This window comes from Aedes albopictus, chromosome 2 (assembly GCF_035046485.1).
Source record: "Aedes albopictus strain Foshan chromosome 2, AalbF5, whole genome shotgun sequence".
Lineage (NCBI taxonomy): Eukaryota > Metazoa > Arthropoda > Insecta > Diptera > Culicidae > Aedes > Aedes albopictus.
In genome coordinates this window covers 430030461-430056111 of record NC_085137.1, presented here as the reverse complement: position 1 = coordinate 430056111, position 25651 = coordinate 430030461, and the positions used below count along the sequence as shown (strand labels likewise).

General features: G+C 37.7%; 1 protein-coding gene across 6 annotated transcripts in view; it reads left to right on the top strand.

Moving 5' to 3' along the window:
* Positions 1–25651, top strand: part of LOC109427318 (calcium uniporter protein, mitochondrial) — a 548952-nt gene that overhangs the window by 104070 nt on the left and 419231 nt on the right. The window lies entirely within an intron of this gene.

Below are 25651 nucleotides of genomic sequence, written 5' to 3'. Positions count from 1 at the left end.
ATTAAATTAATGCAACAAGGATTTCAGACAAAAATTGCTTAAAGAATTTCCATATGCATTGCCGAAAATAATTTCACTAAAATAACTCTTAAACGATAAGAAAATAATATCTTGACTGGAAGTCAAAAAGACGAGAAGACAAGAAGATAATATCAGGAGATATGATGACCAAGAAGATCAAATGACAAGAAACGAGAAGACTGAAAAACATGCAAGTAGACAAGACGAGAGTACCAAAGAAGCCAAAGAGATAACAGGTGAAAAATGGAAAACTAAACGAGAAGACAAGAGACCAAAAACAAGAAGACAAAGAAAACAAACAAAAACTAGAAGACGACAGCATAAGAAAACAAAAAAAAACAGCAAACGAGAATATATGTAGATTAAAAGGCTAGAAGTCAGGTGGACTAGAAGGTGAGCAAACAAGAAGACAAGAAGACTAAACCGAGTCTCCAGTTAGTCTGGTGGATAAAGCTTGGGATCACCAATACGGAGACAAGGGGTTCGTTTCCCGTTCCGGTTTGGAAATGCTCTCGACTGCCTGGACAAGTGCACAAAGTGGCCAAGCTTCAATGGGAACGTAGAGCCAGAAAGAATAAGAAGAAGGAGATAACAAAGCAGCAAGGTAATAAAATGACAAGAAAAGCAATCAAATTAGAAGAAGCGAAGACAAGAAGAGCAGTGGACAAGCAAAAAGACAAAGATGAAGACTAGAGCACTAAAAGACAATAATACAGTAAGACTAGAATAACAGACGTAAATATAAGAAATCGAGGAAACGAAAAAAAAGAGAAATCAATCAAACGAAACGAGGCAAAAACAGGAAGATGAGAAAATTAAAGGAAGAGATGACAAGAAATCTACAAGTCGAGAAGCGAAGCAGACGAGGATGTGACAAGAAGCCGTAAAAACATGTAGCGACCGGAACCTTCTGTGCTTATCGTGTTGTAGTTATCCGGCACGGTAGAAATTCTCTTGAATTTTCACAAGGGCTACATAGTGGTTAAAAAAGGACGAAATGGTCTTTGGTAGAAGAAGACACAGAAATAAAAAGGCAAGAAGACGAGAAGACAGGCAAATATGAAGAAAGAAAAATAATAGAGACAAGAAGAACAACAGATAACAAGATGATACAAGAAAAATGGAAAGACAGCAAAACATGATGGAAATTAAACGAAAAGCAAGAGCACTAGAAGGCACAAAGACTCTAGAAAAATAAGAAACTAGGGAAGGAATACAGAACGGTAAGATGGCAAATATACAAAAAATCAAGAAGACAAGAAGCCAAAGACACAAAAAGATTAGACTACAAGAATACAATGCATGAAAATGGGAATACAGAAAAACAAGAAGGCAAACAAAAAATAAATTGACAACTGGACAAGAATACATGGATGAACGAGGATAAAATGAAAATAATATAAAGGAGCATACGAACTATGAGAAAATGAGAATGAAATACTAGGAAAAAAGACTAGTAGAATAATAAAATAGGTTAATAACAAAAAACAAGCAGACAGAATGATAAGGAAATTGTGAGATGAGATGGTAAGGGTAACGATTCATTTGGCCACTTTATCAAGAAGACTTGTAGCACTTATAGCACTGACTTGGACCACTTTATCAAGAAGACTTGTAGCACTGCTCAAAGTCGGGAGTCAATGTTAGCAGCGCCACCACGGATTAAGGTGGAAGCATTTATGGTAGTGTGTGTAAATCTTCACACTCTTACACTTTTATACAAAGTTACCACCTTAGCTCAACAGGCGGCGGTGCTGTCGGTGTCGCATGCCGTTAGTATGGGAAAACAACAGAGTTGCATGTCTTCTTGATAAAGTAGTCTTCGCCAAAAGGGTAATTTTTCTGAATGCCATTTGGTCGAATGTCATTTGGTCGAAAAATTAATGATGAACTTAAGTGACTATGTCACTGTTCCCTGCATCAGTATAACTCAAAAGAACAGAAGAAGAAATCATTGATAAAATATTGACAGTTTAACCGCGAATTAATTCCTAATTGTCAAAAAATGGAAAGAATAGCCTGTGATTAAAAGAATGAAATATTTCAGATCATCATATTGAAATTAAAATGTCATATACTTCCTCTGAATTCTTTTGATCATGATTCGGCCAAACGGAATTCGGCTCAACGACCCATTCGGTCAGATGTCATTCACATGACAAGTATATGTAATGACGAGAAGGTATTATCTAAAGAAGCTAGAAAGACTAGATGACTAGAAGGCGAGAACACAAAAGGAGAAGTAGCAGTAGAAGAGAAACGAAAACATGCTGAGTAAATGAGAAAACGAGACAAGTAGACAAAAAAGAGAAGACGAAAAGCTAAAAAGGCAGGTCGTTTCTAATCTTCAAGAACAAAAAGGTAAGATGAACAAAAGTTGTAAAGTTAAGATGAGAAGGTGAGAAGACAAACTCAAAAGAAGCCAAGAAAACAAGAAGATGAAAAGACGAGACAACATAAAGACAGAAAGACCAGAAGACAGAACACCAAGAAAATAGGTGGAATTCAAGATAAAAAAAGGCAAATCGTTAAAAATATAGGAGACAAAAAGACATGAAGACTAGAAGAAAAGAAAGTATAAGTAGGTAAGTAGACATAACAAACAGAAGGATAAGAAAACAGAAATGATTAAGACAGAAAAACAAGAAGACAGTACGACAGAAATGTAATAACATGGAATGTCAAGAACACAATAGAGAAAAAACGCGTAGCCTATAAGACTAGAAAGCTGAAAAAGATGAGAAGGTAAGCAGGAAAGATGAAAAAATAGCAAAGATGAAAAGGTGAGAAGACAAATTCAAAAAAAGGCAAGAAAGCTGAGAATACGAGAAGACAAAAAGACAAGAAAATAAGGCAAGAAGACAAGGAGACGCAGGAGAAAAATAGGCGATCAAGCAGAGACAGGAAGACAGATAAACAAGAAAACTAAGACAAATAAAGAAGAGGTAAATGCTTGGAAGATAAGGAACGCCAGTAATATGGAAAAAAAAAATGCAAAATCTAATAAGACTGTGACAATGACGAAGGCAATCAAAATTAGATGAAATTAAAACTTTGAAAACAACATCACTGGAAGACTGAAAAGGATGGAAAGAAAAACCTGCGAGAAATCACACCGTTGTTAAAAACTCAAGGTTAAGAAGACAAAGAAAACTAGAAAAACTAGGAAGTCATATTGTATTTAGGAAGATTTAGATACTACTAAAATCTGGTTACTGGTGAGACTTGGAAGACTATAATGACTGGAAAGTTTAGAAGGATTGAGACATTTTAAAAAATCAAAAACAGAACCGAAGATCCTTGGAAGACTTGAGAGAACGAAACTGAGAAAGACTTAGAAGGGCCAGAAAGCATAGAATATTAGGCAAGCTTAGACTGATATGACCCAGACTTAGAGGTGTGCGCCGCCGCGCCACGCCGGCGCCGCCGCCGATTTTTGGTTCACGTCGCCGCCGCCGATTATTTTTCGGCGCGCCGCCGCTTACGCCGCCGAACTCCATTTTTTTACGCCGATCTCAAAAACGCATTTATTGATGACTTATATTATTTCTTGGTTTATTTGGTGGAGCCTCGTAGCCGTGCGGTTAGGGTCACCAAGCTTCTAATCGCACCATGCTATGCGGTAAGGGTTCGATTCCCGCTCCGGGCGATGAAACTTTTCGTGAGAATAGTTTTTTCTCCGTATCCACTGGTGCATGCTCCGTGTGTCCCTTGTCTACTGTTAAGTTTCATGCAGTCTGTACAGCCTCTGGCTGAAGACGGTCTCCGCGTCTTTCTTTCATTTCATTACAATATTTCAAGCAATTCATTGGAGTCATCTGCATACATAGCATTTGTAAGGTTGTTTTCAGCGGTGGTCGATTTTTTTGGTCCAAATTTATAACAGCTCTAAAAAGTGAAAGAGTTTGTCCTTTGAATCGAGTTCACAAAGATACCGGGGGTTCCTGAAGATAACTGATGACTGAAGAAAGAATCTAGGAATTCCGAAGATTGAAGAAAATGCTAGTGGTTCTGAAAAAAATGTTTTTGTCGTGTTCATCTCAAGAAGAGATGAAATTTCTCCAGCAACTCTTTTGAGGATTCTTCCAGCAGTTTCGCCAAGAATTTCGCTAAGAGTTCCTCCGGGAACTCTAGAAGGTCCTACGGGAAATCCGAGGGTTTCCTCCGAGACATCCTTTAGGAGTTTCTTCGGGCATTGCAACTGGGACTTTTTGTAGTACTTCCTCTAGAAATTTCTCTAAGAGTTACTGCGGGTATTCTTTTAGGAGATCCTCCAGGAATTCATCTAGAAGTCTAGAAGTTTTTCCTGGGAATTCCTTTAGGAGATGGTCTGGCAATTCTTCTAGGAACACCTCCGGGAATTCTTCCACGAGTCCATCCGGGAATTCCTTAACGAATTTCTACGGAAATTCCTTTAAGAGTTCATAGAAATTTCACTGGAAATACCAGAAGTTTCCTCCGATAATTCCTCTAGGAGTTACTCTTGTAATTCCTCTAGGAGTTCTTCCGGGAATTCGTCTAGGAGTTCTTCCGGCAAGTTCTGTAGCAGTTCCCCCTGGAATTCTATCAGGAGTTTCTTAAAGAGTTCTTCCGGAAATTCTACCAGAAGTTTCTCCGAACATTTTTCTAAAGTTCCTATGGGAATTTCTCTAGGATTTCCTCTAGGAATTGTTCCGGGAATTCCTCTACGAGTTCACTCGCGGATTCCTTACCGATTTTTTCCGAGAATTACACTAAGAGTTTTACCGTGACTTCCTCTAAAAGTTCTTCCGAGAATTATTCTAGAAATTCTTCCGGGAATTCGTCTAGGAGTACTTCCGGGAATTCGTCTAGGAGTACTTCCGGGAATTCGAATATCTTCGGAAACACCTTTACGAGTTTCACCAGGAAGAAGTTCCCCAGGCAATTTCACTACGAGTTGATCTATAAGTTTTTTTTTCTAGAAATTGCACTGGGTATGCCAGGAGTTTCCTCCGAGAACTCCTTCAAAAATTCCCCCGGAAGTTCCACTAGAAGTTCTTCCAGAAATTCCTCTAAAGTTCTGTGAATACATCCAGGAGTTTCCCCAAACTTTCCTCCAGGAGTTCTCCCAGGAATTGCTCTACAAGTACCTGAGTTCATCCGGGAATTTCTCCACGAGTTCTTCCGGGAATTTATTTACGAACTTCTTGGGAATTCTTCTAGGAGTTCCATCTGGAGTTGCTCTAGAAAATCAGCTGGGAATTCTTCAAGAAATTCTTCCGGGAAATTAAGAGTTCATCAGGGAACTCATCTATGAATACCTCTGGTAATTTCTCTACGAGCTTCTCCTTGAATTCCTTTTCGAATTTCTTCGGCAATTTTTCTAGGAGTTCCTCCGAAAATTCCTCCGAAAGTTCCTCCGGCATTTACTTTACTAGTTGCTCTAAAAATAGTTCTGGGAGTTGCACAAAGAATGCCCAGAATTTCCTCCGAGAATTCTTCTATGAGTTCCACCGGTAATTCCCCTAAGAATTCCTCCGGCAATTTCTCTAAGAGTTCTTCTATGATTTGTTTCCGGAATTCATCCAGGAGTTTCCCCAAACGTTCCTCTTAGAGTTCATCAGGAAATTCTTTTAGATGTTCTTTTGGAAATTCGTTTAGAAGTTCATCCGGGAATTCCTCTAGGTGTACCTAGAGGGATGTCTGTCCGAGTTCCTCCGGGAATTTCTTAAAGAGTTTATTCGGGAATTCCTCTAGAATTTTTTACAGGAATTCCTTTAGAAGGAAAGCTTAGAAAATTATACAAACTAAATAGACCAGGAAAAGTTAAAAGGCTCAGAATTCTAAAAGTACAAACTGGGATGAAACGGAAGTCTAAGCGTACTATGAAATTCAAAACAAATAGAGAAACTTGTACTTCTAGGGAGTCAAGGAAAACATGGAGAATTTAGGGACAGTACAAGTCAAAACTATGAATGTATTGTTTATTTGCTTTGATATTCATGCACACAACAGAAACACGTTTTTGATGAACAAATTTAAGTTTGAATTGCGGAACGAAATCCACGTGCTCCGGTGGGAATCAAACGATTCCCAGTTCACTAGACGAACGCTTCTTTCCTCCAAGCTACGGAACTACATGACCATCTCCGTCCCCTGAAGGCACAGAGCTGTACTCGATACCACTAATACACATGAGTGTGTTCCTTTTCACAATCCAAATCTCTTTCTGATGGAATTGTACTTATTCTGGGTACATTCAACGGGCGAAGATGGTCAAGCGGCTCCGCAGCTTGGAGGAAAGAAGCGTCCGTCTATCGAATTGGGAGTCGTGGGCTCGATTCCAACCGGAGCTTATGGAGTTTTTTTGTAATTCAAATCTCAATTTGTTCATCAAACACTTGCTTCTGTTGTGTGCTAGACATTCATGCAATTCAGCTTTGTGATTTCCACTTGGCTTGGTTAGCCTGAGCAAAAATCGAGAAATTGACATATGAAAACGTAAGGTTTGCCTTTGTTTTGTTCTGCTTCAACCAGTTCTAGTAATTCTATCCAGTTCCGTTTTTGAATCATGGGTTTCAACACATAAGGTACCCCGGGGCAAGTGGGACCTAAAAAAATGCTAATTTGGGTTTGTCATGCCAAAAGTTTCAGAACACAAATTCTTTAATAATTCCAATGGACCCAAAAGACGTTGTTGGTATATTTGTACTTATTAACGTGCATTAAAACTATTTCAAACTTTTTACATTCCATATATTATGCATATAATGAAAAGTGTAGCAGATCTTCATTTACTGCGTTTCACGGGGCAAGTGGGACCTATTCAGAGTTTTTGTTCAAAGGGCTTAATATAAGTTGCAACAAATAAGGTAACATAAATCATAAATCTCTTACATGAATGACTATGTTTAGAGATTAAAATAAGAAGAGGTGTATGGTATCATGCATAAATTACGTAACACATAAAAATTGCTGGGGGACATTGAATAAACTCTAGCAGCTCATGCAAAATAAATTGATTTTTTCTATACAAAAGCGCCGTAAAGTGAAGAGACAAAAGATTTCGAAACTTGGTCTGCATATTATATAGTTAATGATTCTCACCAATAGTAAATCTGGGGTTTCGAGATTTTCAGTAATATCTTCTCCCTTACATAATCTTACGATCATTAAATAATGTTTTTTTAATCATAAATTTTGAAAAAGCTATTTCCCTATTTTAAATTTTTATGGATGGTTCCCGAATGCTCAGAAGAATGCATTATGCAGCGCTAAGTGAAAAAAATGGAAGATATTGAAAAAAAAAACATAAAAAATACATGCTTTTGATTTTTATTGTTTTACCCAAGGTTTTACCATTTTTAACAAGAATTTCATCATCTAAATAGAGGTAATAAAGTATAATTCATTAGTGGATTACTTAACGCGTCAATTTTTATTGACTTTCGTGCTGATTTCATCTTAGGTTGGACAAGGCGAGATGAACCCATAAAATTGTCTTCGTTTATTCTCATAGGTCCCACTTACCCCAGATAGCGAAATGCACTGGGGCAAGTAAGAGCAGTAAACTAAAGGTAATAAATGAAAATAAAATACAGCTTTTTCGCTTGAAATCATTTGCATAAACCCCAAATACTATCCTGAAACCCAAAAAGTATTTGTAGAATAACAAATCTATTTTTAAATGACGAATGTAGTAGAGCTCGTCAATCTTACCTAGTGAATTGAAAATTACATATGAACAACAATAACGTATATGGTCTCTTTATGGTTGAAACAATAACATTTTTTGTATTCAAAGTATCCGTCGGTGTGATACCTATGTTTTCCATGAAGAATGTTAGTCTTAAAAATAAATAATAAAAAAAATACTAGCTATAGGTCTCACTTGCCCCCGATTCTCACTTGCCCCGGGGTACTTAATCGAAATTTGTTCTTTGAATTATTCGACTTGATGTATGAACCCGAAAATTCCATCTGCAACCATCCTAAGGACGCACTGATTTCTACGTCGTCGACTCGTTGCGCCACAATGTCTATCTTCCGCTCCATCCGGAAGGAAGAGGGAAACAGGGCTGCAGAGGCTACGAAAGCAGGAAATAAAAATGCCGGATTCGGTCCATGAGTCTATGTCATTGCGCACAAATGTATGCAAATGTATACTTTTCGGATGAATGAATTTTCCGGAGGTAAATAGTTCACCATGCCGAGTGCCGCCATGCTTGCGTCGGCCAAGGACGAATGTTGGACAAAGCACTTGGGCGGTTCTTTTTCTCGGCTGTTCCCATTCCAATGTAATGGGGGACACATTCGACTCCAAATGGGTTCATTAGGAAGTCTTGCAGGTCTATTTTTTTTTCCAGGATATTCCATGCCAACCACACAACACATTTTGCATGGCTCCTGCGTAATACAGTTTTAGCCGAAATCGAAAATCCTACCGTGAGCGGTTCGGTCGATCGTTAACACATTCTACTTGACTCCGGTAAATGCACTTGGGCTTGAGCTTGTGCGAGAGTCGTAAAAGTTTCGAGTGCCCATTAAATTGGATTTCCCCCAACAAGGACTCGGTGCTCATTGGGCCTGCTTAGAACGAACGTTCGCAGGACCCCCTGTGTCCTGTTTCCCGCTGTGCTTAGTAGGATGACCCAAGTCGCAAGCGAAAGCGAATGGGAAACTTTTTCCTTTTGCAGGTTATTTTGGTGGTTTGTTTGAAGCATCGTCGTCATCCGCTGGGAAATCGATCCAAAATTAGACAAGCCCCGCAGGATACTGTGGTGGGAGGAAGTAGAAACCTGGCGTGAGTCCTGCTTATGACGGACTATTTGATGAAAAGGAAATGGCGACAACTGTTGCGGCATGCTGGTGGAAAGTTTTTCGCCGTTAACAGAAAATTTATCATCCATAAAATTTTGCCCCGCTTCAATCTCGGGTGTATTTTTTTCATCACTTAATATTCATTCCATCCTTAGAAATTTAATACCTCCTCAAGTATTGCTCCAGTGACTCTGGCTCAGTCCGGGGCGTGAAATATTCGACCTCTTTAATCGGTCATTCACGGCGGCCTCTGGAAGGTCGTCGATCGAATCCAACCCTTTCGCAAAGTCCTTGTCCCTTCTTTGACCAAAAAGGTGATGCCATCGATTCACATGGGTGCCATGGAAGAAAAATGCCATCAGCTTGGCACACAGAGCACCTTGCGATTGTGGTTGGGATCGTCGTCTCCCTTTTGGGACAAATCCATTTTTTTTTTGCGATATAAAAGGATTATAGATTGTGCTTGGCGAATTTTCTGCAGTCGTTTAATCTATTTTGTTCCGAACCCCATTTAGGGATTGGTTTCGAATTGAGGTCATCCAATTTGTCACATCTTCCATTACGGCTCAATAAATATTGCAATTTTCGGAGATTTATATCTTCTACTTTAGGAAGACAGGCTTGGTAGTCTAGTGGCTACCACATCTGATTCGTATGCAGAAGGCCCTGGGTTCAATCCCTGGCCCGTTCGATTCCTCCTGTTTTGTATATTTCTATCCATACTCTACAGTTATGGCTAAAATTTATAAGGTGATGATACATTTCGTTGGTTTACTTCGCTGAGTGTACATATACAACTCATGTACATTCCGTGTTCATAGCCATCGCTGGAACAGAAACGTCGTTATCCTTCCTTCCAACTTTCGCAGCACTGTCACAATCTATCATATAACGCCTACAAGTTTTGCAATCAAAGTGAACTGTGTCGCATCATCTCAAGAGTAATAAACACACTAATCTTGAGTCTGGCATCCACGCACCAATGTCCAATGTGTGAACCCTTTGCCAACCATATCCCATAAACACTTCGACATCCGCATGAATTTGTGCAGACGCAGAGGTATATTTGGTCTGCTGTGGATACAAACGATTGCAATCATCAATTCCTTTCCCTTCCTCACATTGACCGGCAACCTGACGTCGCCTAAAAATAGAAGATCACCAACACTCATACACTGCTAGTCCCCGGCAGATATCTCATTGATTCCTTGTGTGAATGTAGCTGGTCTGACGATACTGGAGAAGCATCCACGGGCCCTCGCCTTCTTGATCCGTGCACCTATGTCGATCTTGGTGCCGCCATCGGCCGCCATTTGGCTACCAAGATGTTGGAAGCTTTCAACATTCTCCACTGATTGCCCAGCTACCGTAAAGCTGGAAGGGTTGACCGTGTTTACATCCAACAATTTGGTCTTGTTGACGTTGACAGTTTCAAATAGAATGTATAAATGTATAAATTAAATGAGCTGTCCATTTCAAATGATAGGATTAATATGATAACAGTAAACAAGCTTCTCAAAACTATCATAAAGGAATCAAAAATAATATGAAACGAGCTCACCATTTTCAATTCTTCGAGAAAAGTTAAACAATGGCAAGAAACGAGAAAACTATTTAAAATTAATCGGGGAAGATACAAATAATAGTATGAATAGGACTCACTGTGTTGTGACTACATATCAACAACAATCCTGGTGCCACCATATGAAAACTATAGCAAAATACTCTGAATATGATCAACACAGTTCTATGCTATATCACACACAATATGTATGGGCTTAACAATTGCTGGATAACTTTGAGCCTCAATTACTTGAAAGCTGTTTTTTTTCACTTACACCCCTTTCCCTCTAACCTCCTCAATTGAAAAAATGTCAGTCTGAAAACCCTTCGTTTTTTTTTTCTTGAGCCATCCTAAGCAGATTCAGAAGAAATGCTCTGGAATGATCAATCAAACTTTTTCAAACTAGCTTTCCTAGCATCATTAGATGTATAATTATTTCTACAAATAAAAAAAAAAAAAAGATCAGGATTCAAATTTCTTTCATAATGGTCTACCCTTATTTTCATGTACATTACAACTTTCAGAACACGATGTTTGTCCAAAACATCATTTGTATGAGCTGAAAGCATATTTTCCGATATATTTGGTACCTGGACCATTCTTTCGTGATTAATAGGAACACGCACGAACCTCAACTTACAAAACACATGCATGTACATTAGGATGTCCCAAAAAAAATCGATGTTCGAAAAGTCAAGGTGCTCAACTCTTAAATGAAATATACGCATATTTGAAGCATGTTTTTTTTTTGAACGTTTCGATTTTCTATTTAGAAGATCCGCCAGAGCAATTTTTGAAACTGACCCTTTTTTTTTCAAAAAAAAAAAAAAAAATTTAATATATTAAATCTTTCTTTCAAAAAAATGACACATATGAATAGTACTATCAGATAAATCTTTCATGGTAGAAAAAAAAGTATATGTATTTTTAGTGAATTTTGATGAGAAATGCTAAAAAATCGACCATTTACCAGCCCTGGCGGAACCTCAAACGATTTTAAAGAAAACCGAATTGTTATTTTTGTAGAACTTCAAATATTTAAGGGTTGAGCACTTTGACTTTTCGAACATCGATTTTTTTGTGACAGTCTAATGTACATAGTTTTTTCTGCGTCTGTTCACGTACACATTGCAACTCACAAACACCACCTGAGTTACTGGTTGCTCTCTTCTCACTTTTTCCTGCTTACACTTCACACTCCTAGCTCTTCGTTTTTCATTTATCATTCCTCATTTCTTGATATTCACTGCTGACTCTTTATTTTTTTTTTCACTTCTTACTTCTTACTGATTCGCTCTCCTCACTATCCAAAATTACTCCCCGACTACAAAATTGTAACAAAAATATAACATAATTCTAACAAACCATGATATTTATAACTCATTGTGTCATAATCATGTTCAACATCCTTAGTGTTTTCAAAATACTATAAGGCCGTTACAAATATTTATTTCACTTTTTGTCCCACTACTCTTTGACTGGTCGAGGGGGGGGATAAAAATAATAAAGCATTTAATTTGAAAAATATTAAAAACTCGTCGGAATTGTTAAAGAATTTTGAGCAAGACCTGACATTTTGTTAAATATTTTTTTATCTGCCCCCTCAAAATGCAAAATCCAACCAAAAATTTTTGAAGGGGGGGGGAGACAAAAAGTCAAAATAAAATTTGTATCAGCCTAACTCAATTATATCATATTATGTTATAAATGTTGTTTGATAACTCATTGCGTTATCATTTAGTTTTGAGTCTTGGACATTTGGATTTTTTTTATAAAATTGTATCAAAATTTGATAGGAACTAGTAATTCTGAGGCTAAAATTCATATCACATGTTTTTATAATTTTAATATAATTGTAACAAGATAGGTTATAATTTTGATTAGACCAGTGTACTTTTTGTTACATTTTTTGTTATTTTATCATTATCTTGCATCTTGTTCATAACATAAAAAATTATGGAAAAAAATATGGAAAAAACACGTAACACAATATGATATAAACTTGATATAATCTCCTAGCCGGGTCCTACTTACCTCTAACTTACTCCTCACTCGTCTCTCTTTATTCCTCACACCTCACTCTTCACTTTTCACTGTTTATCCTTGCAGTTCGCTTCTCACGTTTCGCTACTCACTTCTCACTTCTCGCTTTCCAACCCTCATTGCTACACACTCCTTACTAGTTATTCCTCACTGCTGTCAACTCACTTCTCACTCCACACTTTTCGCTGCCTATTGCCCATTACTCACTTCTCACTCCACTGCTCACTTCTCACTATTGCCCATTCACACTCCTTACTGCTCGTTCCTGATGACTCCCACTTCTAACTCCTCACTCAGCCAGCACTGCTCACTTCTGGAGCAACATTTGAAAAGTGTATATCAGCATCAGATAGACAATTATAAAAGACCTCTTCGGTCATTAAAAGAAGCCGTATTATAAAAATATATTTTTTTCTGAATGTAATATTTTAGTTCATGATTGTTTTACTGACACTTAAAATGGCGATTCAGTTAACAATTTGATGCTGTACAAACGTTTCTCCAACTATTTTAAATCAGCCTTCATTTGAAAAACAGATGAGCACAAGAGGCATAATCCTTTATTCAGCTCCTAAACATATAATTTTCGTGATTTTATTCAACCTTTAGCTGATTTGAGGTTTATTGGAAGGCTGATATGAGGCTTAATATGCACTTAATCAGTAATCAGTTGAATTTATTAATTGTGTAAAAATAAAATAAAAATACTTTCCTAAACCTATTTTTACCATTAGCTGCGTCTTTTTCCAGAGAAATGTTTAGGGATGTATAAACTCCATTCTGTGAGAAAACTGGGATTTGAATTCGGACCTTCTGATTTATAGTCACTCACCTTAGCACCTACACCACACATACCCGTATACATATCCTCGAAAACAAGAGCATTACTTGTTGTGTCTGAATAGTCAAGATCATATGTTGAACTAAGTCTATATTGAGGCTGTAGAAGCGATGTGGATTTCACGAAAACATGCTTGGGTCAGCTGTCAACAATTATTTGATTGAATGTTGAACAACAGATGATTAATTCTGCATGTTGATGTATGTTTTAAAGCTGGTTACCCAGATAAATAAAATTCTATTCAACTTGATATTCAGTCATCTATGTATTGCTGATTAAAGAGGTTGAACAAGCCATACATCAGACCAATATTCAGCAATCATTGTGTACAGCCATTGACACCATTAATCAACCAGCTATTGTTCAGCTAATACTCTCACTGTTCAGCATTCATTGTTACTTGGGGAACTGCCTGAGTAGAAAATTATATCAAGTTTATATCATATTTTGTTATGATGTTGAAATATTTTTCTATAACTTATTGTGTCATAAACTAAATGCAAAAGGATAAGTAACTAAAATTGTAACAAAATGTACACTGGTCTAATAAAGATTATAGGCAACCCGTTGCTATATATTTAGTTGTAAGCCAGATATATCATTGGGCCTTCGCGGCATGTGAACCTATCGGAGTAAAAAAAAATGGAAGCACTGGAAGTTGATACGCTTAAACTACTTACCAAATTGAACTATAAATTTGAAAAGGAATTAAAATAATTCAGATCATCAAAACGATCAAAAAACGATCAAATCTGACTATACATGTCAATGGTTGCTACTCCGTTATTGATCTGAGCTGGTACCAATTGCACTGAGATCCAAATGAATAAGGGCTGGGACACTCCACTTATTCTCAAAGTGCAATTCTACCAGCTCATACATTTTGGATCAATACCGGCGCCGGCCACGTCCTTATAGTCAGTTGGGAAGGGAAAGGAATGTTAGAGTGTGCTGGTTGTTGCTACTAAAGACCGAGATCACCTCTGCATCCCCACAACCAGCACGGACTGGGGTATTTGTTAGACGGAAAGGATGGGAGATCTGGGAGTCACCGTTGGGTCGGTGATGCGATCCATGGATAGGGGTAATTTATAGTGTTCGTAAGGTGATAGATTGTGTGGTGAATAAGGTGAATAAGGTCAAGCGGCACAGCACGCTTCGATTGCGTAACTTGTAGGCGTTATATCCACTGTGCTGTGAGTGGAAGTTGGAAGGATATGGAAAAGTAACTTACGTTGAATTCAATGCAGCCGATGATAAAAAAAAACATTCATTCTTGAACGTACGATCACATGAATCATATTTCCGTATCTGTGCTGACGAGTGTCTTAGCCATACACCTTTAAACAGTACACTCATGCGCGTGCCACATATCCACCCACTTTGTGTCACACCATGTGTTCCGCATCGCAGCAGAACAGTTAGTCTATTATACACTCTCGTGCGTACCAGACGCGGTTACCACAAGTGGCGACGAGGAGAAAAAAAACTACAGTTTGCTAGTTATTTGATTTGCAGATCATTCGCTTCGTGTTATGTTGGTGAAATTCAGTAATGAGTGGTAGAAAAAAAATAAAGTGATGTATTTTGCTAATGATGATCTGCGATGAAAGAAAAAAATAGAAGCTTTCCGCCGTGCGTGGGCTGAAAGTGAAAAAAAAAATGATGCTGAGCGTGAAAGAAAATTATGCTTGAAAATGGGCATTCTTGATGAATAATTTATTGGTGATTATGTTTCAAATTGTGATAAGTGTGAGAAAAAAATAAAATGAAACGAAACTTTGCAGTGTTGCTGTTGCTAACGCTGCCTTGCAGCAGTTCTGTGTGCAGCCGCTGACCTTGACTTTTTCTCGCGTGCGGTAGAACACTGGTCGTGGTCATTGTGTTGTGTGGCCAAGCATGTGAAAAGGTTTGCTAGATAAAAGGGGAAATAAATGAAGCGCGGATGCATTAGTGTGGTGATTTATGCTGGTGAATTTTGCTGTTTGCATGATTGTCGATAGCATTTGGCGGCATTATTATTTAATTACTGATTTTACTGTAGGAGCCTGGTAATGCTGTACAAAAAGGTATGTACATTGTTATATTCAATATTCAATATGATGATATATTCACATTGATGATATTTTCTAAAGGTTTCGGTGCACATTTCCGAACGTGCTAGGATTGCTAAAAGTTGATAATGAGAAAAAATATGCATTTTTGGAACTTTGTAATACATGCCAGAATAATTGCAAGAAATTGAGTGCTTCTTTAAGAGTTTTGATTATTTGAATCCTGTTTCGATTTTTTAGCATTATCATTGTTGTCATTGAGTGAAGCTGCATCATCTTGTAAGAAAACGTAAGTTTATGGGGGACGATCAGAAAAAAAAGATCTATTGATAATGTGATTTAATTCACTTGAAGTAGCGTTGTTGTGATTGAATTCACTTGAGACATTATATGTTATCAAATTCACTGGAGATCTGGCACATCAACATCATGTCCCGCCCATCGCATCCTGCCATCTTATGGCACCTACGATTTTCGTATAGTTTGGCGACTAGTGACTCGTTATTCCTTCTACGCATAACATATTTGATCGTTTACGATAGTTTTGACACATGATATTCAGATACAATGTTTTCGAATATGAATCATGTTCCATGTATGTATTGTGTAGTATAAGCGAGATGTATTTGACTTAATTGGTACTGGAACTAGAGGGAATATGCAACCCAATTGTTGAACCAAACAAAAACAGTGAAATATACTTTGTTCTGTCTTTTTTTGTATATATTACTTGGATTGAGAGTGTCTAAGAAAAAAAAAATAAACGTTTGTTTTCTAGTAGGATAAATATTTTATCGTGGGGTTTTAACTCGCACACGGAACATTGCATTTTTGATGTTCCGCTAAGGCACATTGTTCTCATCAACGAATCAATGAAATTAGCTGGGTCGAGTAACAAATCCAAATCAAACTTTTAATCTTCAACGTTACTTGGCACCTTCTTTAGTTTTAAACCCGATCCAACCAAGAAAACTAAAGTGTGGGCTTCGTTGCCACACTGTTATTGCCACCGTCAGTTGTGTGGGCATATCACGTTTCCTCTATTACTGTTACAGTCGGGAAAGGCTCGGAAGTTTAACGGATTTTTTTTTCTCTAGGATACTGCCTGTCCAGTCCAGTGTTAGTGATGGTTCGGTCTGTAAAGCCCATGGTTGAGGACGGAGTTAATTGTTTTTTTTCACGATTACACATATTCTCGTCGGTTCTTCAAATACATATTTTTATGATTTCTAATACAGTTGTGCAGTTGATTCTGTCTCATGCCATGAGCCATGAGTTCAGTTGTGATATTTACGGAATTTCTGGAAAATTTTCTGAACTATACAGATCAAGTTCGCTGTTTTGATGTCCCGTTGTCCAATAAAATATTAGCTTAGTACATGGGTAGGTTCTATTGGAATGTGATTAAATTCACTGGATACGTATGAAGACTTCTGTGTGTACACCAACAAAAGCGTAAGAGAGCATTGTGATTAAATTCGCTACGAAACTACAGAAAGAAAGGTGATTAAATTCCCTGAAAAAAAATGTGAAAAGTATTGGTTGAAATACTGTGTGCGTTATTTACAAGCGATGTTATTAAATTCACTGAGAGTATACATAGGGTTTTTGATCCCATTCCCGGCACTACATTTAAACAATATTGTTCAATATCTAAATTCACAACGAAACGACCGTTTTCGTCCACTTGTTCCATTTCAATCAGATACCTTATTGCGCGAACTTGTTGTTAACAATGATTGTTGTGAAGATTTTCTGCCGGAAAGTTGATTTTGAACGAGTTTGCTGCACCTAGTCTAGCATCAATTCTCGGCACCAGTGCCGAATTTCTAGCAAAATCAAATGGGGAATCACTTCAGCACCCATCTGCGTGTAAAAGTTGTTTTGAGCACTTGTGCGGCTTCAGAGTGAACGTGTACCTTATTGACTGTGGATCTCGCTGCGGAAATGTTGCGGGAGATGATTACCTACGGAAGTGCCTTTGGAAAATATGCGGCAAGTGATATTTTGATTTGTTTTGATGCGGAGTTCCGGGAATTGACGCAGGTGCCCAAGTTCGAAACCCTAGAAGATAGTGTGATTTGATTCACTTGAGAAAAAAGAGGAGATGTGATTCAATTCACTCGAGTGGTGGAAAGCAAAGGAAGCTAACTGTGATTAAATTCACTAACTGACTAAGTGTAAAGTAGAGTTGTGATTGAATTCACTGACAAAGTTTATGTAGAAGGTCATGAAGAAAATATTTGATCGGGGCACCGAGTTGGTAAGCCTAAGGAAAGCTCGGCCATTCAAAGCATTATTATATTTTTTGGTAACATTTTTGTGAGTTTATGGAGAGTGGGATTCGATCTCAAATCTTCATTGAGTAAGATTAGGTTTTATGTATAAACCTGGGTCGTGAACACACCAAGGTACTACAATTTCAATTGAAGTTTATAGAGCGAATTAAAAATAATGCCTTTAATCTTCAAAGGAAACAAGATGCCGTCGTTATCGCCTGTCCGACAGTTATCATCATCGAAGAAACGACAGCCCTGTGTCGTTACTGATGTCACATTGTTTTGCAAATTGCTGAAGGTAGATCGCATTCGGCGTCATGTTTTTGTTCCGACAATGCAGGCCTTTCAACACATCATCGAACAACATCATTTGAACAACTAAATGTACATAGGCCAGTATAGATTCATCGTATAAAAAAAAAATGCAAAATTAACAGTTGCTTTATGGACTAATCCACGGTCTTCAATTCTCAGCCGATTGTTTCTTCTTTTCTGCAAATGTGGGGACTGTTTGTAGAAATGACATACATATTCATGAACATTCAGTGACCGAAAGATCACTGGATGTTCACAAGATCTCGCCGGATGCAGGATGCGAGTAGTGATTTTTTTGTCAAGGTCCCGCAGTTACAGTTTCACATCTTGCTGTTACATGAAGTGTGACGCCATCGTGAACAAGTTCATCCTTATTCACGCTCGAGGAACCAGATTCTCTGGCCTATACATTGTTGAAATCACCCGGATGCGCTGCTGCCATGTCTTAGAATCCAACATCTTATATGTAAATCTTATGTACACTGCATTGTTAATGTGGATACAAGATTGATGTTGGCTGCTGTCAAACCCATTAGGTGGTAATGGGGTTGCCACATACGTGAGAGAAATAGTTATCCCAGAGTTCTTCCGTACAGCGTATAGTTCATTTACGAACTTTATTAAAGAAATTGGCCATGTATTGGTGTCTTAACACGTGAAGATCAATATCAATATCCACACTGTTGCCGTCTCAGTAAATGACTCAATGAAGTACTGTGATTAGATTCACTGTGATGCACTGGAATCGAATTGATTGATTGATTTAGCTATATTATAGAGACTTTCAGCTCTGGAATTGAAACACCTGTAAGACAGTAAAAGCGTTGTGATTAAATTCACTAAGGAATGAAGGCGAAAGAGTGGTAGTGTAGTCCACACTTGAGAAAGTCTGACAAACGAAGGCATTTAACCGGATAAGACTAATATATTGCACTCACGAGATGAATATATGTATTGTTGTAAATCATGTTACAGGATATAAATATAGTGCTGAAAATTACAGTAAAATGTCAACGACATAACATAAAAAAAATGAGGAAAGAATGATAACCGAAGACAACGTTCAGCAGAAAAAAATAGAGAAATCCTCGTTGGTTAAGAGGGCAGTACTTTTACCGTTCATTGCGACTGGAAGCAATTGTTCTAGGATTGGACACGAGGCCTTCATTCAAGTTTCCATCAAATAATAAAATAAGTAGTTCATACAAAGGTCCACGAGCATCTGGACGTGATGAAACATGAAGAAAATGAGCAAAATTTTTGGACCAACATCTCATCAGCAATCTAAAACAAATACAAATTTCGTTATGAATGGAGGTGGATATAGAGATAGTTTAGCTAAGATTCAATAATGGACAGGTGCAACTAGAAAGTAAAAAAAAAATCGGATTAAGTACTGTTCCTTTTAATCCTACTGAGAATTTGCATCTTTAATGTATTTCGACCTCAACTGTAAGGTCATCATCAGTGTCTCATACTTGATTCGAGGCGTAATTACCTAGAAAAAAAAATAACGAATAAAATAATAAAACTGGGAATGTGTGTAACGCGATTGCTTATTATTGGTATTTCGGAATTGTAGTTGCACATCGAGAGGAGTACTTCTAGAGTACGAGTACTGGCTTTCTCTGCCTAGAGTCAATCCAAACAGCTAGTTGATGTTTCGGTAAATAGAGTTTAGTTATAAAAACTATGAGATATAGGGAATTTGATGTTGGCATGGTTACCTAAAGAGGTCATCAAGCTATGAAGATTGTTTGGTTGTTTTAGTTATGAGTTCAATGACATGTCTGTCATAAACGTAAAAGAAGTTCATATCGTACAATGATTGTTATCGTACAATTGAGATTTGAGGGTATAATGACCTATGGTAGATACTTGATTGAAAATAGAAGGTAATACAGAACGAACAATGATAAGGAACAGATGTACTGTAAGTTCAAAGTTTTTGTATGTAGTAGAAGACTAAGTTTAATAAATGGATATATCAGGATTTTCTAGAGATGTGCTAGGACGTGCTGATCAGTGGAGTCATTGAAAAACCCGAATTATTATTATTTCTCATGAGAAACTTTTATCGACTTGAGTTGTTGATTATTTGTTATAGGGTTTATGAATCACAGTTGTTTTGATAGTGCTCAACTGCATGAACGCTTTGATTAATTGGACTTGAAAATATCTTGAACAAATTCAGATTAAAGAAAGGGGGATGTGCTGACGAGTGTCTTAACCATACACCTTTAAACAGTACACTCATGCGCGTGCCACATATCCACCCACTTTGTGTCACACCATGTGTTCCGCATCGCAGCAGAACAGTTAGTCTATTATACACTCTCGTGCGTACCAGACGCGGTTACCACAGTATCCATATACAAAATCCTCAAACATTAATTAAGCATGCTGTATTATTAAATAACACCATGATCGTAATCAACGGTGTGTAATAACCAGGGTAAATACGTACAGTGGGTTCAAGTACCCCCTGACACCTTTCAAACTCCTCGCCCTCACTCTCTCGATGCGGAAAAGGGATAATTTGAACCTTCGACCTTGGTGGTTGGTACCCGTCATTAAAGCAATCACCCTTTCCTCAATACTCCCACTCTCTTTCATTCTCTTTTCACCACCACTTTCCCTGGGTAAGTCACACCTCTGAATGTGTGTGAGCGAGGTTGATTGGTTGGTTGGTAAGCAGCAGCACCTGAACCGCCTGAATGTATGCTGCCTATCCTTTCCACGACGTACCACACTAACCGACATTTTCGAACGGCTACCGGACGGAGCAGACGAACGCGAAGGCACGTTCGCTGAATTATGGATATGAGCGACGACACACTTCGACGGTGGCATCCCGGGTAGAAAATAAATAGAATCTTATTCATGGATGTAGAATGGTGATAAATGAAAAAAAAATCGGATAAATTTTGATACTAAACGTATTGTATTATAGAATTCCAATTGCTGAAGCATTCCAAACAATAGACTGTAATGTTTTTTTTTACTAGCATTTCATAATATTTATTGTAAAAAACAAAAAAATGATGCTACATTGCGTTGTATATTAATTGTAATTATATTTTTATCTGGATGATATGTTATATGGTTACCAAACAACAATAAACTCTATTGTTACTACGATAAAATACATGGTAACTACTATACAGCAAACAGTTTTCGGTATTTTCCGTAGAAATTTCCACTGGGAGCGGCATTGCGGGTGGGCGGTTTCGTGCGTGCCTTCTCCGCTTGGTGGGTCCCCGGTATCGCACGCGAGAAATGATGAAATGAATAATTTGCCGGAAGCGTACACCGCAGCGCACACAGGCGGAATGTGTTGAGGATGGGGTGGAATACGTCGCCCACTCTCGAGTCGTGAAGCCCCCGAGCCCTGGCGAGGCCTGGCTGGATGAAAAGCGTGGAAAAATGTTTTCCAATTTTTTCCCCGTTGCCCTCTATTGCCGAAATTGAGTTTTTGGCGGCTGTTTTAAAGGCTGTTTGTTATTTCTTCGGCGGAAAAGTGGCTACACGAAAGTTGCCGTGTGAATGGAAGTCCTCCGATACGCATCGGCATAGGAACGCAAGACGACGAATGACTTCCTATGAAAACACGTTTCGCTTTGGGATTGACGATGCCAGCGACGTTGATGGGATACTTTGCATGCCGCCTTTGTGATTTTTGATAGGGCTTGCGGCGAAGCTTATGCTAACAGCATGAATTCAACCATTGATGGAATAAGGGCTGTTGATGTGCTTTTCAAGGTGGCTTTTCAATTTTGCGCTTAATTTGAATTCAGTATTTAAACGTTTTTTTTATTGGAAGTGAGATTGATATCGAAGTTTAGATTTTCAAGAATATGAGTGATAAGGGTTTTCTTAGTAAGTAATTTTGTATTTTCAATCAAATTCAAGTCTAACAAATATTTTTCAAAAGTTTCTTTAGAAAAAGTCACTGATCTTCCAGGACAATAGTACTTGTAATAATTTTGAAATTTCCAAATTACTTTAGGAATGTATCAGGACTGAATGCAGAAATTCTATCAGATATCGAAGTAACACCATCAGATACTATACGAAGGCAGTAAAGGACCTTCTTAGCATCGTCACCCCTTCCATTTTCACATATTTTACTTTCTCAAAAGCTGAGCGGTTGGTACGAGATGACCCCACTCAATGGCTTTCTTGTAAAACTAATAACGCTGCACAGTAGGCCTGGTCACTTTATTGTAATGCATTTTCAGTGTACTGCAAGCATTAAAATTACGAGAAAAATGATAAAATTTCTATCATTTTCCAGGATTCTTTCAATGAATGACTGTGCATGTGTAGACTGGACTAGACTTGGCAGTTATATACTATACGTATCTTACAGTATTAGCATTAGCATCGTTCGAGTCGCACAAATTCGTAGGTGGTACAGTCCGCTAGACCGCTGTTATGAGGCTTGCCTCCTTCCTGTCCTGAACCAAAGAATAAAAATTTGGGACTAATCTCTGACTCTGACGCAATCCTCCAATGGCCTGGGCACGTCCTTGCTACTGCTGATGGGTGATAAAGGATAGTTAGTTGAACTCCAAAGAAAAATGAAGAAACCTGTACGACCTTTCAGGCCTAGGTATCACGGGAATTCGGGTGTCCAGGATCAAATCTTGAAAGCTGATCTACCCATGTCACATGAAATGACGAATGACTTGAAAACGTTTCCAAAAAAATCAACTTCTTGGAATTCCTAGAAAACTTGCCGGAAGAATTTCTTTAAATAATCCCTGGAGATAGCGGAAGAAGACGTGAAGAAATATCTGAAGAGGAAGCCAGTGAGAATCTATGAAGAAACCTCTTGAGAAATTCCTGCAAGCATCTGAAGAGGATATGGAGGAATTTTAGCTGAAATATTTGTGATGAATTACTTCATAGAGGAATTCTTGCCAGAACTTTCGTAGGAATTTCTGAAGGAATCTCTGGAGAAATCCCTGAAAAAAAAACTCTTGAATGATTCACCTGGAGGAGTCTGTATGAAGTGCTAATAAAATTTCAGAAAAAAATCTTAGGTTTGTGTTCTGAAGTAATGTCTAGAAGAAGAGATGCCTCGAGAGGGACTCCTAGAAGAATTTCTTCATAAATATTCTAAAAGATTCGTGACCAAAAATCCGTGAATCAATTTTAGAAGCAGTCCCTGAAAGAATTGCTGAGGGAAATTCTTCAAAAATTCCAGAAAAAAATGCTGAAGAAAACTTGAAAAAAATCTCTGAAGAATGCTCTGGCACATAATTAGCAGAAATCCCTGAATTGATATCAGACAAAACTCCAGAAGATCCCTGTGCCGGAGTTCTTAGGAGAATTCCTTCGGAAATTTCTAGAGAAATTTGTGGATTCATTCCAAGAAACGCTTTCTAGTGGAATTTCCAAAGGAATTCCTGAAGAATAATTTATGAAGGTGGAATTTATTTAGCAATCCGTGAAACAAAATCGAGATCGAATTCTTTAAAAATGTCTACACGATTTTGAGACAAATCCTGAAAAAAAATCTTTAGAAAATTGGAAAATTGTAGTTTTTGAGGAATTTTAGAAAGATCCTTTCCTTGGAGTATTTTTTAAGAAATTTTAAAGATACAGTGATAGACATTCGTTTAGCCGAGGCCAAACAATTTTCAAAAAAGTGTCAGGAAACTAATACGAAAGATTTTATGATAAAACCTTTTTATCGTAGTGTTTGCATATCTAGTACTGTTTTACAAAAATGTGATACATCACACTTACATATACACTGAAACAAAAACGAGGGTAAAAACCCATCAAATGTAATTTTTTACCTAGACATTCGTTTAGCTGAATTGTACAATTTTTGGTATTGCATAATAAAAAACTAACAAATTTCGAAAAATATCCAACAAAATCATTTTGTATGGTGACCTGCATTATAGATCGACTTGTAAATCATTAATTAGATCATTTTTGGAAGTGTTGCCATATTAATTTTATATACATCTCATATAAATATGTCATAATATTCTAAATGTTTCCAAATTGAGATTTGATGTATTATTTTTATCGGAAGTGTTTCAAAAGAATTTAATGAAAGTTTCATGACGAGTGCAGGTTGAAAATTTACGAAAAACAATGTTTTTAACAGAAAAAAATCACGTATTTAAGTATTGTTTTGATGAAATATGATGGTTTCACTTGCATAAATCACAACGCTTACTACTAATACCCCGCATAGAAGAATACTATTCTTGGTATCGTGCATATCATACGATGTTTAGTGGTAGAATGATAACTATATAAGTAATTATCGTGTTATGATAAAATTATTAGGGTTGAAAAAAATACAATTATTCACGACTTTTCATGAATCATAAAACTTATGATAATGATGCATTGAATAATACATGAATAATTTTGAAAAATAATTAATATAATAAATAATAATATAATATAATAAAATAAAAAAAAGTCATTAATGTGTCGAAGACAAAGTACATGATGGCAAAGGGCTCCAGGGAGGAATCACCGCGCCCGCCACCCCGAATTTATATCGACGGTGATGAAATCGAGGCGGTTGAAGAATTCATGTACTTGGGCTCACTGGTGACCGCCGACAACGACACCAGAAGAGAAATTCAGAGGCGCATTGTGGCAGGAAATCGTGCTTACTTTGGACTCCGCAAAACTCTAGATTGAATAAAGTTCGCCGTAACACGAAGTTAATTATCTACAAAACGCTGATTAGACCGGTTGTCCTCTATGGACCCTACGTGCAGAGGACCAACGCGCCCTTGGAGTCTTCGAACGGAAGGTGTTGCGTACCATCTACGGCGGAGTGCAGATGGAAGACGGGAATTGGAGAAGGCGAATGGACCACGAGCTGCATCAGCTGCTGAGAGAACCAACCATCGTCCATACCGTGAAAATCGGGAGGCTACGGTGGGCGGGTCACGTCATCAGGATGTCGGATAGCAACCCGACTAAAATGGTTCTCGAGAGTCATCCGACCGGTACAAGAAGACGTGGTGCGCAGCGAGCTAGGTGGGTCGACCAAGTAGAGGACGATCTGCGGACCCTACGCAGAGTGCGAAACTGCAGACAAACAGCCATGGACCGAGTGGAATGGAGACGGCTCCTATGTACATCAGAGGCCATCCTGGCCTTAGCCTGATCGGTACGGTACGGTAAGTGGTGGACCACATTTTCAACAAAGTTTTTTCCTACTTTAAGCATATGTTGTTCTTTTTGGCCTCACCACTAAACAACTTACTGCCAATGTGATCATCAGATATGCATTCTTCTTTTAAACATAGGCTTTCCTTTTTAATTTTTTTGTTGTCGTTGCAACTGATAATATTTTATCAGAGATTTTTCTTTCTTTTAATAAAATAAATAAATGAATAAATAAATAAATAACTGTATTCAAATTTCCTGATTTTGGATATATATTTATGTCAAAAATTCTGGAAATTTAGACATTTCTCCAGGATTCAGATTTAATCGATGGAAAGGTGTACTAGATCTTCGAAAAATTTGAAGAGTTTCTGAGTTTATATGAACAATTATTGAAGAGAACGACTATAAATTCGTTCAATAATTCCGTTTAATATTTTCATATTATTTGCAAACCCATGATGACCTTTTGCCAAAAGTTGTTTTTTTTGTAGAATTTTATCGATAGTCTTTTAAAAACTGTCGAACATTTTATACTTGAATCCTAACAACAACAAAAATCATGGTTGATGACTTCTAACTCCTGCATGTGCAA